Here is a 16,012-nt window from a genome sequence, read left to right on the forward strand (position 1 = left end):
CATCATGTGATAGTTATAACCTAGGGCGATACGGCACTTGCTCCAGTTCATCGATATAATGTACCCATTTATTCCGTAAATAGTCATACGTGCTTTATTAAAAGAACTTGCATGCCATCTTTTGTCCTACCCTCCCGTGGCAGCGGGTTCCATATTGGAAACTAAGGGATATTAAGGCCTCCTTTTAATAGAGAACCAGAACAAAGCATTAACACATAGTGAATACATGAACTCCTCAAACTACGGTCATCACCGAGAGTGGGCCCGGTTGTTGTCACTCCGGGGTTGTCGGATCATAGCGCGTAGTAGGTGACTATAACTTGCAAGATCGGATCTAAAACATGGATATAATGATGAATTCATAAACGGTTCAGATCTGAGTTCATGGCACCCGGGCCCAAAGTGACAAGCATTAAGCAGAGCAAAGTCATAGCAACATAAATCTAAGAACATAGTGGATACTAGGGATCAAGCCCTAACAAAACTAACTCGATTACATGATGAATCTCATCCAACTCCTCACCGACTAGCGAGCCTACGAAGGAATTACTCACTCCCGGTGGGGAGCATCATGGAATTGGCAATGGAGAAGGGTTGGTGATGACGAAGAACGAAGATCCCCCTCTCCAGAGCCCCAAATGGACTCCAGATCTTCCCTCCCGAGGAAGAACAGGGCTTGGCGGCGGCTCCGTCTCATGGATTGAGGTAATTCTTTCTCCCTGATTTTTTCTGGAAATATGTGATTTTATAGTATCAGGGGGATTGTCTGCGGGGCCACCAGGTGGGTACAACCCACGTGGGCACGCCAGGAGAGGGGGGCACGCCCTGGTGGGTTGTGCCCACCCTGGTGCCCCTCTCCAGTAGGTTTTGGCTCCAGAATTCTTATTATTGATATAAAAGATCCTCGCAAAGTTTCGTTCCATTCCGAGAACTTCTATTTCTGCACAAAAACAACACCATGGTAGTTCTGCTGAAAACAGTGTCACTCCGGGGTTAGTTTCATTCAAATCATGCAAATTAGAGTCCAAAACAAGAGGAAAAGCGTGAGAAAAAGTAGATACGTTGGAGACGTATCAACTCCCCCAAGCTTAAACCTTTGCTTGTCCTCAAGCAATTCAGTAGATAAACTGAAAGTGAGAAAGAAAAACTTTTACGAACTCTTTTGCTCTTGTTTGCATAAATAAGATTAAATAGCACCCAGGTTTTCAGCCGCATTATAACTAACCATGTCAACAATAACTCTTAAAGATTATAATGATTCATATCAATGACATAATCAGCTAGCGAGCGATAATAAGAGATCTCAAATAGCAACATGTTGTCAAAACAACCATGATATAATATGACAATAGTGGTATCTCGCTAGCCTTTTCTGAGACCGCAAAACATAAATGCAGAGCACCTCCAAAGTTCAAGCAGTGACTAAACATTGTAATTCATGGTAGAAAAGATCCAGTCATGATGCACCCAACATTAGCTACACACAATGCATAAATCATGACAGTTGTGCTCTACTCAGTTTCTAGCGCTTGTTTTTAGAAGGTGGTGATACAACATAAAAGTAAATAGATAGTCCCTTCGTAGAGGGAAACAGTAATTTGCAGAGGTGCCAGAGCTCAGTTTTTAAAACAGAGATAAATGATATTTTGAGACATGCACCCCTCTTATTCACTTCACGACCATCAGTTATTAACATCTTCCATGCTAAGCATGCTAGTGGTGGTTCCCAAGCGAAAAAAGTAAAGGTTTACTCCCCCTCCACCATCAATCACACTCCACGGCTTGTCTGAAACAACGGGTGCCGTCCATACCAACATCAGTCCCGGGGGAGTTTTGTTTAATTATTTGCATTTTTTAGTTCGGGACTGGGAATCCCTATTACCGCCCATTTTCTCGTGTGATGGCGAATGAATAAACACTCCACCTGAGAATAACCTACTTAGCACGGAAGATATCGACCACCTCCTGTCGTTCCATGAACGATCCAGGCACACAAAAGGATAATTTTTAGAAGTTTTTAGAGGTGGCACATGCAAATTTACTTAGGACAACAGGGTAATACCGCATATAGGTAGGTATGGTGGACTCATCTGGAATAACTTTGGGTTCAAGGTTTTTGATGTACAAGCAGAATTCCCACTTAGTACAGGCGAAGGCTAGCAATTTAGATTGAGAAGCGGCCAGCTAGAGAGCAACAACGATCATTACCATGCATTATGCGTAAGTAACATTGGACACTAGCATGAGTAGGATATGAACACCATGAACATAAATATCATAGAGGCTATGTTGGTTTTGATTCAACTACATGCATGAACATGTACCAAGTCAAGCCACTCGAACATTCAGAGGAGGATACCATATCATCATACTACATCACAATCATTTTAACGCAATGTTGATATCCAAGATAAATCATTATCAACTTCCAGCTACTTATGCATGACATGAGAAACTATAATCTCTAATTGTCATTGCAAACATGTTTAATCATAATGGGTTGAAGCCTGGATACTGGGTTAAACATATTTACACAAACAAAACAAGTCGAGTTCATACCAGTTTCTCTTTGCCACGGCCAGTTCATCGAATATCGTCATTATTGCCTTTCACTTGCACGACCGAATGATATGAAAATAGTAATAGTACAAGAATGTTGTGGACTAAGCTGGAATCGGCAAACATTTTATTCAACAGGAGAAGACAAGGTAAAATGTGCTCTTTATTAGTTCAACAATTATTCATATGAGAGCCACTCAACATTTTCATCATGGTCTTCTCCTCGGTGCAACTCGAATAAAAGGAAAAGGAATTCAGAGAAACACACTGAAATATTTTTGGAGTTTTTGGTTTTCTTCAACAAACAAATAAAAAGCGAAAACGAGAAAAACTATTTACACAGGAAAGCTCCCAACAAACAAAAGAAGAACAAGGAATTTTTTTGGGTTTTCTTTTTAGTATTACTACTAAGCATGCATAGAAAGTAAATTACTACAACTATTTTTTTTGGTTTTTTCTAAAGTTTTTCAAACACACAAAAAGAAAGCCAGAAAATAAATCTAAGCATGGATGATACAATGAAAAACTGTGAACACCGACTAATGGAATAAGTGAACATGAATGTAATGTCGGTGGAAACACGTACTCCCCCAAGCTTAGGCTTTTGGCCTAACTTGGTAATCGATCAGTAGCCTGGAGGGTAGTAGTCGGCGTGGTAGCTCACAGAGGCTCTCGGTGCGGATGCCTCAGCATGTCGTGCCGCCACCACTGCTGCTTTATGAGCTCAGGCCTCGCTCTCAAGAACAAAATATCTTCCCTTGCTGTTATAATCAAAAAGAGCAAGCGCGGGCAAATATGTGTCCACAATAGATTTTTGGTTAACATTAGATTGTGAGTGAAATTATCAACCTTTCCCTTAAGGATCTTGCGTTCTTTCAAAGCGTCAAAATCTAAATACCGCGTGGGTAGGATAGGATCAAAGGGCAAAGGCGAAACACCCAGCTCTCGTGCTAAACGTGTGGCATAAATTCCACCATAGAACCAACCACTGTTATCATTGTGCTGAAGTCTACGTCCAACAATCACTCCAAGGTTATAATTCCTTTCACCAGTGAGAGCGGTGTGAATGAGGCTCAAGTCTGGCGCACAAAGTATGCTACAGTCTTGCTTGCCTACTATACATTTCCCGTTAAATAATGCAAAATACTGAATTGCGGGAAAGTGAATGCTCTTTATTCTTCCTTGTATCACTCCCCTATTTTCACCATAACAAAGGCTAGTCAAGTAAGACTCGTACTCAGCCGTTGGTGTCTCATCAAGCGAACCCCAAAATGGAAGTTTGCAATGGTAAGAAAAATTCTCCAGTGGGATAGTGATACATCCATTTTGCATGATGCTTCTATATCGATATTTATTGCATTATGGGCTGTTATTACACATTATGTCATAATACTTATGCCTTTTCTCTCTTATTTTACAAGGTTTACATGAAGAGGGAGAATGCCAGCAGCTGGAATTCTGGGCTGGAAAAGGAGCAAATATTAGTGACCTATTCTGCACAGCTCCAAAAGTCCTGAAACTCCACAAAAGTCAGTTTTGGAATATATTAAAAATATTGGGCGAAGAACGCACCAGAGGGGGGCCACCCACTGTCCACGAGGGTGGAGGGCGCGCCCCCTGCCTCGTGGGCCACCTGGAAGCCCCCCGATGCCCATCTTCTGGTATAAGGTGTCTTTTTCCTTGGAAAAAATCATAAGGAAGCTTTCGGGACGAAGCACCGCCGTCTCGAGGCGGAACCTTGGCGGAACCAATCTAGGGCACCGGCGGAGCTGTTCTGCCGGGGAAACATCCCTCGGGGGGGGGGGGGAATCGTCACCATTGTCATCACCATCGATCCTCTCATCGGGAGGGGGTCAATCTCCATCGACATCTTCACCAGCACCGTCTCCTCTAAAACCCTAGTTCATCTCTTGTATCCGATCTTTGTCTCAAAACCTCAGATTGGTACCTGTGGGTTGCTAGTAGTGTTGATTACTCCTTGTAGTTGATGCTAGTTGGTTTATTCGGTGGAAGATTATATGTTCAGATCCTTTATGCACATTAATACCCCTCTTATTATGAACAGGAATATGATTTGTGAGTAGTTACGTTTGTTCCTGAGGACATGGGAGAAGTCTTGTTATAAGTAGTCATGTGAATTTGGTATTCGTTCGATATTTTGATGAGATGTATGTTGTCTTTCCTCTAGTGGTGTTATGTGAACATCGACTACATGACACTTCACCATTATTTGGGCCTAGGGGAAGGCATTGGGAAGTAATAAGTAGATGATGGGTTGCTAGAGTGACAGAAGCTTAAACCCTAGTTTATACGTTGCTTCGTAATGGGCTGATTTGGATCCATATGTTTCATGCTATGGTTAGGTTTACCTTAATTCTTCTTTCGTAGTTGTGGATGCTTGCGAAGGGGATCATAAGTGGGATCCTTGTCCATGGAAGGGCAGTACCCAAGCACCGGTCCACCCACATATCAAATTATCAAAGTAACGAACGCGAATCATATGAGCATGATGAAAACTAGCTTGATGATAATTCCCATGTGTCCTCGGGAGCGCTTTCCTTTATATAAGAGTTTGTCTAGGCTTGTCCTTTGCTACAAAAAGGATTGGGCCACCTTGCTGCACCTTGTTTACTTTTGTTGCTTGTTACCCGTTACAAATTACCTTATCACAAAACTATCTGTTACCGATAATTTCAGTGCTTGCAGAGAATACCTTACTGAAAACTGCTTGTCATTTCATTCTGCTCCTCGTTGGGTTCGACACTCTTACTTATCGAAAGGACTAAGATAGATCCCCTATACTTGTGGGTCATCAAGACTCTTTTCTGGCGCTGTTTCCGGGGGAGTGATGCGCCTTTGGTAGGTGGAATTTGGTAAGGGAAAATTTATATAGTGTGCTGAAATTTACTGTCACTTGTTACTATGGAAAATAATCCTTTGAGGGGCTTGTTCGGGGTATCTTCACCCCGACTAGTAGAGCAAAGAGTTGCTCCTCAACCTACTGAACCTACTGAAAATGTTTACTTTGAAATTCCTTCGGGTATGCTAGAGAAACTGCTAGCTAATCCTTTTACAGGAGATGGAATATTACATCCCGATATGCACCTAATCTATGTGGATGAAGTTTGTGGATTATTTAAGCTTGAAGGTATGCCCGAGGATGTTATCAAGAACAAGGTCTTCCATTTATGTTTGAAGGGAAAGGCATTGACATGGTTTAGGCTATGTGATGATATTGGATCATGGAACTACAACCGATTGATATTGGAATTTCATCAGAAGTTTTATCCTATGCATCTGGTTCATCGTGATCGTAATTATATATATAAATTTTGGCCTCGCTAAGGAGAAAGTATCGCTCAAGCTTGGGGGAGGCTTAAGTCAATGTTATATTCATGCCCCAATCATGAGCTCTCAAGAGAAATTATTATTCAAAAATTTTATGCTCGGCTTTCTCTCAATAATCGCTCCATGCTCGATACTTCTTATAGTGGTTCTTTTATGATGAAGACTATTGAATTCAAATGGGATTTATTGGAAAGAATTAAACGCAACTCTGAAGATTGGGAGCTCGATGAAGGTAAGGAGTGAGGTATAACACCTAAGTTTGATTGTGTTAAATCTTTTATGGATACTGATGCTTTTCGTGAATTTAGCACTAAATATGGACTTGACTCTGAGATAGTAGCTTCTTTCTGTGAATCATTTGCTACTCATGTTGACCTCCCTAAGGAGAAGTGGTTTAAATATCATCCTCCCATTGAAGTAAAAATAGTTGAACCTATTAAAGTTGAAGAAAAGACTATCACTTATAACGTTGATCCTATTGTTCCTACCGCTTATATTGAGAAACCACCTTTCCCAGTTAGAATAAAGGATCATGCTAAAGCTGCAACTGTGGTTCGTTTGAGTAATGCTAGAAAACCTACACCCCTGAGCAAATTAAAGTTGAACCTAGTATTGCTATGGTTAAAGATCTCTTGGTCGATAATATTGATGGGCATGTTATTTACTTCTGTAATGAAGCTGCTAGAATTGCTAGACCCGATAATAAAAATAAACATAGACATGTTGTAGGCATGCCTGTTGTTTCTGTTAAAATAGGATATCATTGCTATCATGGCTTATGTGATATGGGTGCTAGTGCGAGTGCAATACCTCATTCCTTATACGAAGAAATTATGCATGATATTGCACCTACTGAGATAGAAGATATCGATGTTACAATTAGGCTTGCCAATAGAGATACTATTTCACCAATTGGGATTGTTAGAGATGTTGAAGTCTTGTGTGGGAAAGTTAAATATCCTACTAATTTTCTTGTTCTTGGTTCCCCACAAGATGACTTTTGTCCCATTATATTTGGTAGACCCTTCTTGAATACTGTTAATGCTAAGATAGACTGTGAAAATGATATTGTTACTGTTGGTTTAGGGGATATGTCTCATGATTTTAATTTTGCTAAATTTCGTAGACAACCCCATGATAAAGAATTGCCTAGTAAAGATGAAATTATTGGTCTTGCTTCTATTGCCGTGCCTCCTAATGATCCTTTAGAACAATATTTGCTAGACCATGAAAATGATATGTTTATGAATGAAAGAAGGGAAATCGATGAAGTATTCTTTAAACAGGGGCCTATTTTGAAACACAACTTTCCTGTTGAAATTTTAGGGGATCCTCCTCCACCCAAGGGTGATCCCGTGTTTGAGCTTAAACCATTACCTGATACTCTTAAATATGCTTATCTTGATGAAAAGAAGATATATCATGTTATTATTAGTGCTAACCTTTCAAAGCAGGAAGAAGAGAAATTATTGAAAACTCTAAAGAAGCACCGTGCTGCTATTGGATATACTCTTGTTGATCTTAAGGGCATTAGTCCCACTCTATGCCAACACAAAATAAAATTGGAGAAATATGCTAAACCGGTTGTTGATCACCAACGACGGTTAAATCCAAAGATGAAAGAAGTGGTAAGAAAGGAAATACTAAAGCTTCTAGGGGCAGGTATAATTTATCCCGTTGCTGATAGTCAATGGGTAAGTCATGTCCATTGTGTCCCTAAGAAGGTAGGTATTACTGTTGTTCGTAATGATAAATACGAATTGATCCCACAAAGAATTGTTACAGGTTATAGAATGGTAATTGACTTTCGCAAATTAAATAAAGCTACTAGAAAGGATCATTACCCTTTACATTTTATTGATCAAATGCTAGAAAGATTATCCAAACATACACATTTTTGCTTTCTAGACGGTTATTCTGGTTTCTCTCAAATACCTGTGTCAAAAGAGGATCAGGAAAAGACCACTTTTGCCCTTTCGGTACCTTTGCTTATAGATGTATGCCTTTTTGTTTATGTAATGCACCTGCTACCTTTCAAAGATGTATGACTGCTATATTCTCTGACTTTTGTGAAAAGATTGTTGAGGTTTTCACGGACGATTTCTCCGTGTATGGAACTTCTTTTGATGATTTATTAAGCAACCTTGATCGAGTTTTGCAGAGATGTGAAGAAACTAATCTTGTCTTGAATTGGGAGAAGTGCCACTTTATGGTTAATGAAGGTATTGTCTTGGGGCATAAAATTTCTGAAAGAGGTATTGAAGTTGATAAAGCTAAAGTTGATGCTATTGAAAAGATGCGTGTCCTAAGGACATTAAAGGTATAAGAAGTTTCCTTGGTCATGCCGGTTTTTATAGGAGGTTCATTAAAGACTTCTCAAAAATTTCTAGGCCTCTGACTAATCTTTACAAAAAGATGTTCCTTTTGTCTTTGATGATGATTGTGTAGAAGCATTTGAAATACTTAAGAAAGCCTTGATTTCTGCACCTATTGTTCAGCCACCTGATTGGAATTTACCCTTTGAAATTATGTGTGATGCTAGTGATTATGCTGTAGGTGCTGTTCTAGGACAAAGAGTTGATAAGAAATTAAATGTTATCCAATATGCTAGTAAAACTCTAGACAGTGCCCAGAGAAATTATGCTACTACTGAAAAGAATTTTAGCAGTTGTATTTGCTTGTGATAAGTTCAGACCTTATATTGTTGATTCTAAAGTAACTGTTCACACTAATCATGCTGCTATTAAATATCTTATGGAAAAGAAAGATGTTAAACCTAGACTTATTAGATGGGTTCTCTTGCTACAAGAATTTGATCTGCATATTATTGATAGAAAGGGAGTTGAGAACCCCGTTGCAGACAACTTATCTAGGTTACAGAATGTTCTTGATGACCCACTACCTATTGATGATAGCTTTCCTGATGAACAATTAGCTGTCATAAATGCTTCTCGTACTGCTCCATGGTATGCTGATTATGCTAATTACATTGTTGCTAAATTTATACCACCTAGTTTCACATACCAGCAAAAGAAAAAGTTTTTCTATGATTTAAGACATTACTTCTGGGATGACCCACACCTTTATAAGAAGGAGTAGATGGTGTTATTAGACGTTGTGTACCTGAGCATGAACAGGAACAGATCCTACACAAGTGTCACTCCGAGGCTTATGGAGGACACCACGCTAGAGATAGAACTGCACATAAGGTATTGCAATCCGGTTTTTATTGGCCTACTCTTTTCAAAGATGCCCGTAAGTTTGTTTTGTCTTGTGATGAATGTCAAAGAATTGGTAATATTAGTAGACGTCAAGAAATGCCTATGAACTATTCACTTGTTATTGAACCATTTGATGTTTGGGGCTTTGATTATATGGGACCATTTCCTTCCTCTAATGGGTATACACATATTTTAGTTGCTGTTGATTAGTTTACTAAGTGGGTAGAAGCTATTCCAACTAGTAGTGCTGATCATAACACCTCTGTTAAGATGCTTAAAGAAGTTATTTTTCCGAGGTTTGGAGTCCCTAGATACTTAATGACTGATGGTGGTTCACATTTTATTCATGGTGCTCTTCGTAAAATGCTTGCTGAGTATGATGTTAATCATAGAATTGCATCTCCATACCACCCACAATCTAGTGGTCAAGTAGAACTGAGTAATAGGGAGATTAAATTAATTTTGCAAAATACTATTAATAAATCTAGAAAGAATTGGTCCAAGAAACTTGATGATGCATTATGGGCCTATAGAACTGCATATAAAAATCCTATGTGTATGTCTCCGTATAAAATGGTTTATGGAAAAGCATGTCACTTACCTCTTGAACTAGAACATAATGCATATTGGGCCATGAAAGAGCTCAATTATGATTTCAAACTTGCCGGTGAGAAGAGACTATTTGACATTAGTTCACTTGATGAGTGAAGAACCCGGGCCTATGAGAATGCCGAACTATTTAAAGAAAAAGTTAAAAGATGGCATGATAAAAGGATACAAAAGCGTGAGTTTAATGTAGGTGATTATGTTCTATTATACAACTCTCATTTAAGATTTTTTGCAGGAAAACTCCTCTCTAAATGGGAAGTTCCTTACGTTATTGAGGAGGTCTATCGTTCCGGTGCCATAAAAATCAACAACTTCGAAGGCACAAATCCGAAGGTGGTGAACGGTCAAAGAATCAAACATTATATCTCAGGTAATCCCATAATGTTGAAACCAATGTTATTGATACCGTAACCCCAGAGGAGTACATAAGGGACACTTTCCAGAATGTTTTAGACTTCGAAAAGGAATAGGTATGTGGTACAGTAAGTAAATCGACTCCCAAACAGTTCTAATAGCAATTTTTCTCCGTTTTGGAATATTTAAAAAAAATAGGAAAATAAGAAGTAGTCCGAAAGGGACACGAGGCATGCACAAGGGTGGAGGGTGCGCCCTACCCCCTGGGCGCGCCCCTGCCTCGTGGGCACCTCGTGTGCCCTTCGGACTCTGTTTTCTTGCACGATACTTATTTTGGTCAGTAAAAATTCATTATATAACCTCCCGAAGGTTTTGACCACCGTACCACGACACAATCCTTTGCTTTTGTTTCGAGCTGTTTTTCTGACAGATCTAGATCACCATGACGTCTTCAAGCGCCCCCAAGGACAAATTTTTCGAGAAGGTCATCAACCCCTACCTCGCGGAGGTGCTGCAACACGGCAAACCACTCAGATGCGTGAGGGGGTGCTGCACATCCGCGGTGTTGAAGGACCAAGGAGGACCGGAAGCGTGGAGAGAAGAATCGAAGCAATGGAGCAACAAGTTTTCAAGTGCCACGGGATGGTGGAACGCGGACTCAACGCCAACCACATGATGATCGCGGAGTTCACCAACAACCACAAGCTGGATGCCAAGAACATTAGGGAGACCATCTTCAAGCTTCACGAGAAAATCGAGCACCTCCAAGCCCAGATCTATGACCTGCAAAACCAAAACTATGAGTATGAATATAGATTCAAGAGGCTGAGTTTGGCTCCATATTTGAGGATCCCGGAGACTCGATCATCCTTCTATGATGGTGAGCCTATGCCTTGGAAGATGGACGACAAGCCTACATCATCAACAACTCCAACATCACTACCTCCGAAGAAAGAGACATAAACACATGGGTATGGGCACTCCCCTTGGCAACTGCTAAGCTTGGGGGAGGTGCCCTGGTATCGTATCACCATCACACTTCTATATTTACCGTTTTTCTTAGTTCGATCCTTTTGGTTATATCTTGATCTAGTAGAATAAAGTTTAGTATGATCTAGCTTTGAGTTTTTATGTTGGTCCTTATCTATGTAATCGAGTCCGTGAGCTATATATAATAAAGATTAGTCTTGACTCGAGGGCTTGGTTATCTTGCTATGATCTCGAGGGAATAAAAGAAAAAAAATAAAATAAATAAAGAAATCATATTGATCTTATGGAGAGTGATGACTTCACATATAAAGAGTATGATGAATAAAAGTTGTTGGGAGTTAACAAACATAGTTTTGGTCATCGTTGCAATTAATAGGAAGTAATAAAGAAAGAGAGGGTTTCACATATAAATATACTATCTTGGACATCTTTTATGATTGTGAGCACTCATAAAAATATGACATGCTAAAAAGTTGATGTTGGACAAGGACGACAACGTAATGGATTATGTTTTCTTATATCCGAAATAAATTATATTGTCATGGATCATCCAACATGTTGAGCTTGCCTTTTCCCCTCATGCTAGCCAAATTTGTTGCACCAAGTAGAGATACTACTTATGCTTCTATATATCCTTAAACCAAGTTTTGCCATGAGAGTCCACCATATCTACCTATGGATTGAGTAAGATCCTTCAAGTAAGTTGTCATTGCTGCAAGCAATAAAAATTGCTCTCTAAATATGTATGATCTATTAGTGTGGAGAAAATAAGCTTTATAAGAGCTTGTGGTATGGAAGAAATAAAAGTGACGGACAACATAATAAAGGTCCCTATCACAAGTGGCAATATAAAGTGACATTCTTTTGCATTAAGATTTTGTGCATCCAACCATAAAAGCACATGACAACCTCTGCTTCCCTCTGCGAAGGGCCTATCTTTTAATTTTGCCTTATACCTTATACAGAGTCATGGTGATCTTCACCTTTCCTTTTTACACTTTATCCTTTGGCAAGCACTATGTATTGGAAAGATCCTGATATATATATCCAATTGGATGTGGGTTTTCATAAAGCATTATTGTTGACGGTACCCTTGAGGTAAAAGGTTGGGAGGCAAAACTATAAGTGTTAGAGTACGTAATGTGCCTAATGGGCTTGGGCTGGCGGTATAGCCCGTTAGTCTTAGGGTTAATTAGAGATAAGGGAAGGGGATTTCCTTCTTAATTCTTGCTTGATTATATTGATACATCTCCTCTCTTTATATAGAGAGGTTTACTTGACTCCCAAGCAAGGCTTACTTGACCCCTAAGCAAGCGACCCTTATCTCTAATTAACCCTAAGACTAACGGGCTATACCGCCAGCCCAGGCCCATTAGGCACATTACGTACTCTAACACTAAGCCCCTATCTTTCTCTGTGTCCGATTAAAACTTCATACCCATAAGTATTGCGTGAGTGTTAGCAATTGTGAAAAACTAAATGATAGTTGAGTATGTGGACTTGCTGAAAAGCTCTTATATTGACTCTTTCCGATGTTATGATAAATTGCAATTGCTTCAATGACTGAGATTATAGTTTGCTAGGTTTTCAATGAAGTTTCTGATTCATACTTTACATTGTGAATAGATTGTTACTTTGGCATAAGAAATCATATGACAATATATATGTTGTTATTCTAAGAATGATCATGATGCCCTCATGTCCGTATTTTATTTTATCGACACCTCTATCTCTAAACACGTGGACATATTTTTTGATATCGGCTTCCGCTTGAGGACAAGCGAGGTCTAAGCTTGGGGGAGTTGATACGTCCATTTTGCATCAAGCTTTTATATAGATATTTATTGCATTATGGGCTGTTATTACACATTATGTCAAAATACTTATGCCTTTTCTCTCTTATTTTACAAGGTTTACATGAAGAGGGAGAATGCCGGCAGCTGGAATTCTGGGCTGGAAAGGAGAAAATATTAGAGATCTATTCTGCACAAATCCAAAAGTCCTGAAACTCCACGAAAGTCAGTTTTGGAATATATTAAAAATATTGGGAGAAGAAAGCACTAGAGGGGGGCCACCCACTGTCCACGAGGGTGGAGGGAGCGCCCTACCCCCCTGGGCGCGCCCCCTGCCTCGTGGGCCACCTAGAAGCCCCCGATGCCCATCTTCTGGTATAAGGTGTCTTTTGCCCTGGAAAAAATCATAAGGAAGCTTTCAGGACGAAGCACCGCCGTCTCGAGGCGGAACCTTGGCGGCACCAATCTAGGGCTCCAACGGAGCTGTTCTACCGGGGAAACATCCCTCCGGGAGGGGGAAATTGTCACCATCGTCATCACCATCGATCCTCTCATTGTGAGGGGGTCAATCTCCATCAACACCTTCACCATCACCATCTCCTCTGAAACCCTGGTTCATCTCTTGTATCCGATCTTTGTCTCAAAACCTTAGATTGGTACCTGTGGGTTGCTAGTAGTGTTGATTACTCCTTATAGTTGATGCTAGTTGGTTTATTCGGTGGAAGATTATATGTTCAGATCCTTTATGCACATTAATACCCCTCTGATTATGAACATGAATATGATTTGTGAGTAGTTACGTTTGTTCCTGAGGACATGGGAGAAGTCTTGTTATAAGTAGTCATGTGAATTTGGTATTCGTTCGATATTTTGATTAGATGTATGTTGTCTTTCCTCTAGTGGTGTTATGTGAACATCGACTACATGACACTTCACCATTGTTTGGGCCTAGGGGAAGGCATTGGGAAGTAATAACTAGATGATGGGTTGCTAGAGTGACAGAAGCTTAAACCCTAGTTTATGTGTTGCGTCGTAAGGGGCTGATTTGGATCCCTATGTTTCATGCTATGGTTAGGTTTACCTTAATTCTTCTTTCGTAGTTGTGGATGCTTGCGAAGGGGGTTAATCATAATTGGGATCCTTGTCCAAGGAAGGGCAGTACCGAAGCACCGGTCCACCCACATATCAAATTATCAAAGTAACGAACGCGAATCATATGAGCATGATGAAAACTAGCTTGGCGATAATTCCCATGTGTCCTCGGGAGCGCTTTCCTTTATATAAGAGTTTGTCCAGGCTTTTCCTTTGCTACAAAAAGGATTGGGCCACCTTGCTGCACCTTGTTTACTTTTGTTACTTGTTACCCGTTACAAATTACCTTATCACAAAACTATCTGTTACCGATAATTTCAGTGCTTGCAGAGAATACCTTACTGAAAACTGCTTGTCATTTCATTCTGCTCCTCGTTGGGTTCGACACTCTTACTTATCAAAAGGACTATGATAGATCCCCTATACTTGTGGGTCATCGTATAGTAAATGGATTATCATAAAGCATAAACGACACCCTAGACTCACGTGGAAAATATTTAAATCCTTTGACAAATGATTCAGTGAGAAGTTGGTGTTGTTCACACTTATCTGAAAGGTAGGGACCGAGGCCGACATTGTGAACATATTGCTCAAATTCCTCCTTAGTGCCCACACGCACCATATATTCGTCGCTAGGCCATAAACATGTCTTAGTGGCGGCATCTCGTGTGGAACTTTCACTTGGTTCAACATAGGACCGACGAGCAAAACTGTTGCTAGAAGATGCCCCTGAGGATCGTCTCCTCGAAGAACTCCTTCTAAGTAGGTTCATCATGTCCGCGTACAATTTTCTTAAAATAAAATTTTTGGGGTGACAAAATTTTGTCAACAAAACTTTATAAGATTGATAGCAACTACTCATAGGGACACATAGAGGCCATAGCAAGCATTCAAACTACTTAGAACACTAACAATTCAACATGCAAGCACATCTACAGCAGCACCAAGAGTAGCTAATTATTCAAAGTATAAACCACTATAACAAAAACTAATTGGACAAATGGTGGAATCACATACCAAGCAACAATCCCCCGAAACAGTTTCGGAAACGGAGTTTCGAGCAAAGAGATCGAAATCCGCGGGTTTGAGCTCAAGAACACGGGAGAGAGAGCAATGGGGATTATTTTTCTGGAGGTAAGTGATGATGTGGGCTAAAGAGATAAGTGAGGGGGCCCACGTGGGGACCACAACCCACTAGGGCACGCCTCGGGATCCTGGCGCGCCCAGGTGGGTTGTGCCCACCTGGTGCACCTCCCTCTGGTATTATTTGCACCAAAAATTCTTAAATATTCAGAAAAAATCATGTTCAATTTTCAGGGCATTCTGAGAACTTTTATTTTTGGGTCATTTTTTATTGCACGGAAAATTCAGAAAACAGACAAAACATGGCATTTTATTTTATTTAACTAAAACAGAAAACAAAAAGTGGGGACAAAAGGTAGTGCTTACTAAATTCATCAACTTCATACCGTTCAAAAATGATCCATTAATAAGGTTGATCAAGTCTTGTTAACAACCACTTTCAATTAGCATGAAACCGAAGAACTTTCGTAAAGTCACTAAGTTACCTCAATGGGGATATGCATTTCCCCAACAATAAGTATTTCATATTTCTTTTTGACAGTAGGTAGAGGCATTTGAAAACTTCCAATAGTGATTGTCGGATATTTTTCAATAACATTAATAGCTTTCACTTGGAATTGTTTCTTCGGAAAGTACACCGTATGCTCATTACCATTGATATGAAAAGTGACCTTGCTTTTATTGCAATCAATAACAGCCCCTGCAGTATTCAAAAAGGGTCTACCAAGGATAATCGACATGTTGTCGTCCTCGGGCATCTCAAGTATAACAAAGTCAGTCAAAATAGTAACATTAGCAACAACAACGGGCACATTCTCACAGATACCGATATGTATGGCAGTTGACTTGTCAGCCAATTGCAAAGATATTTCAGTAGGTGTGTGTTTGTTCAAGTCAAGTCTTTTATATAAAGAGAAAGGAATAACACTAACACCAGCTCCTAAATCACACAAAGCAGTTTTC

This window comes from Triticum aestivum, chromosome 5D (assembly GCF_018294505.1).
Source record: "Triticum aestivum cultivar Chinese Spring chromosome 5D, IWGSC CS RefSeq v2.1, whole genome shotgun sequence".
In the NCBI taxonomy this organism is placed as follows: Eukaryota; Viridiplantae; Streptophyta; class Magnoliopsida; order Poales; family Poaceae; genus Triticum; species Triticum aestivum.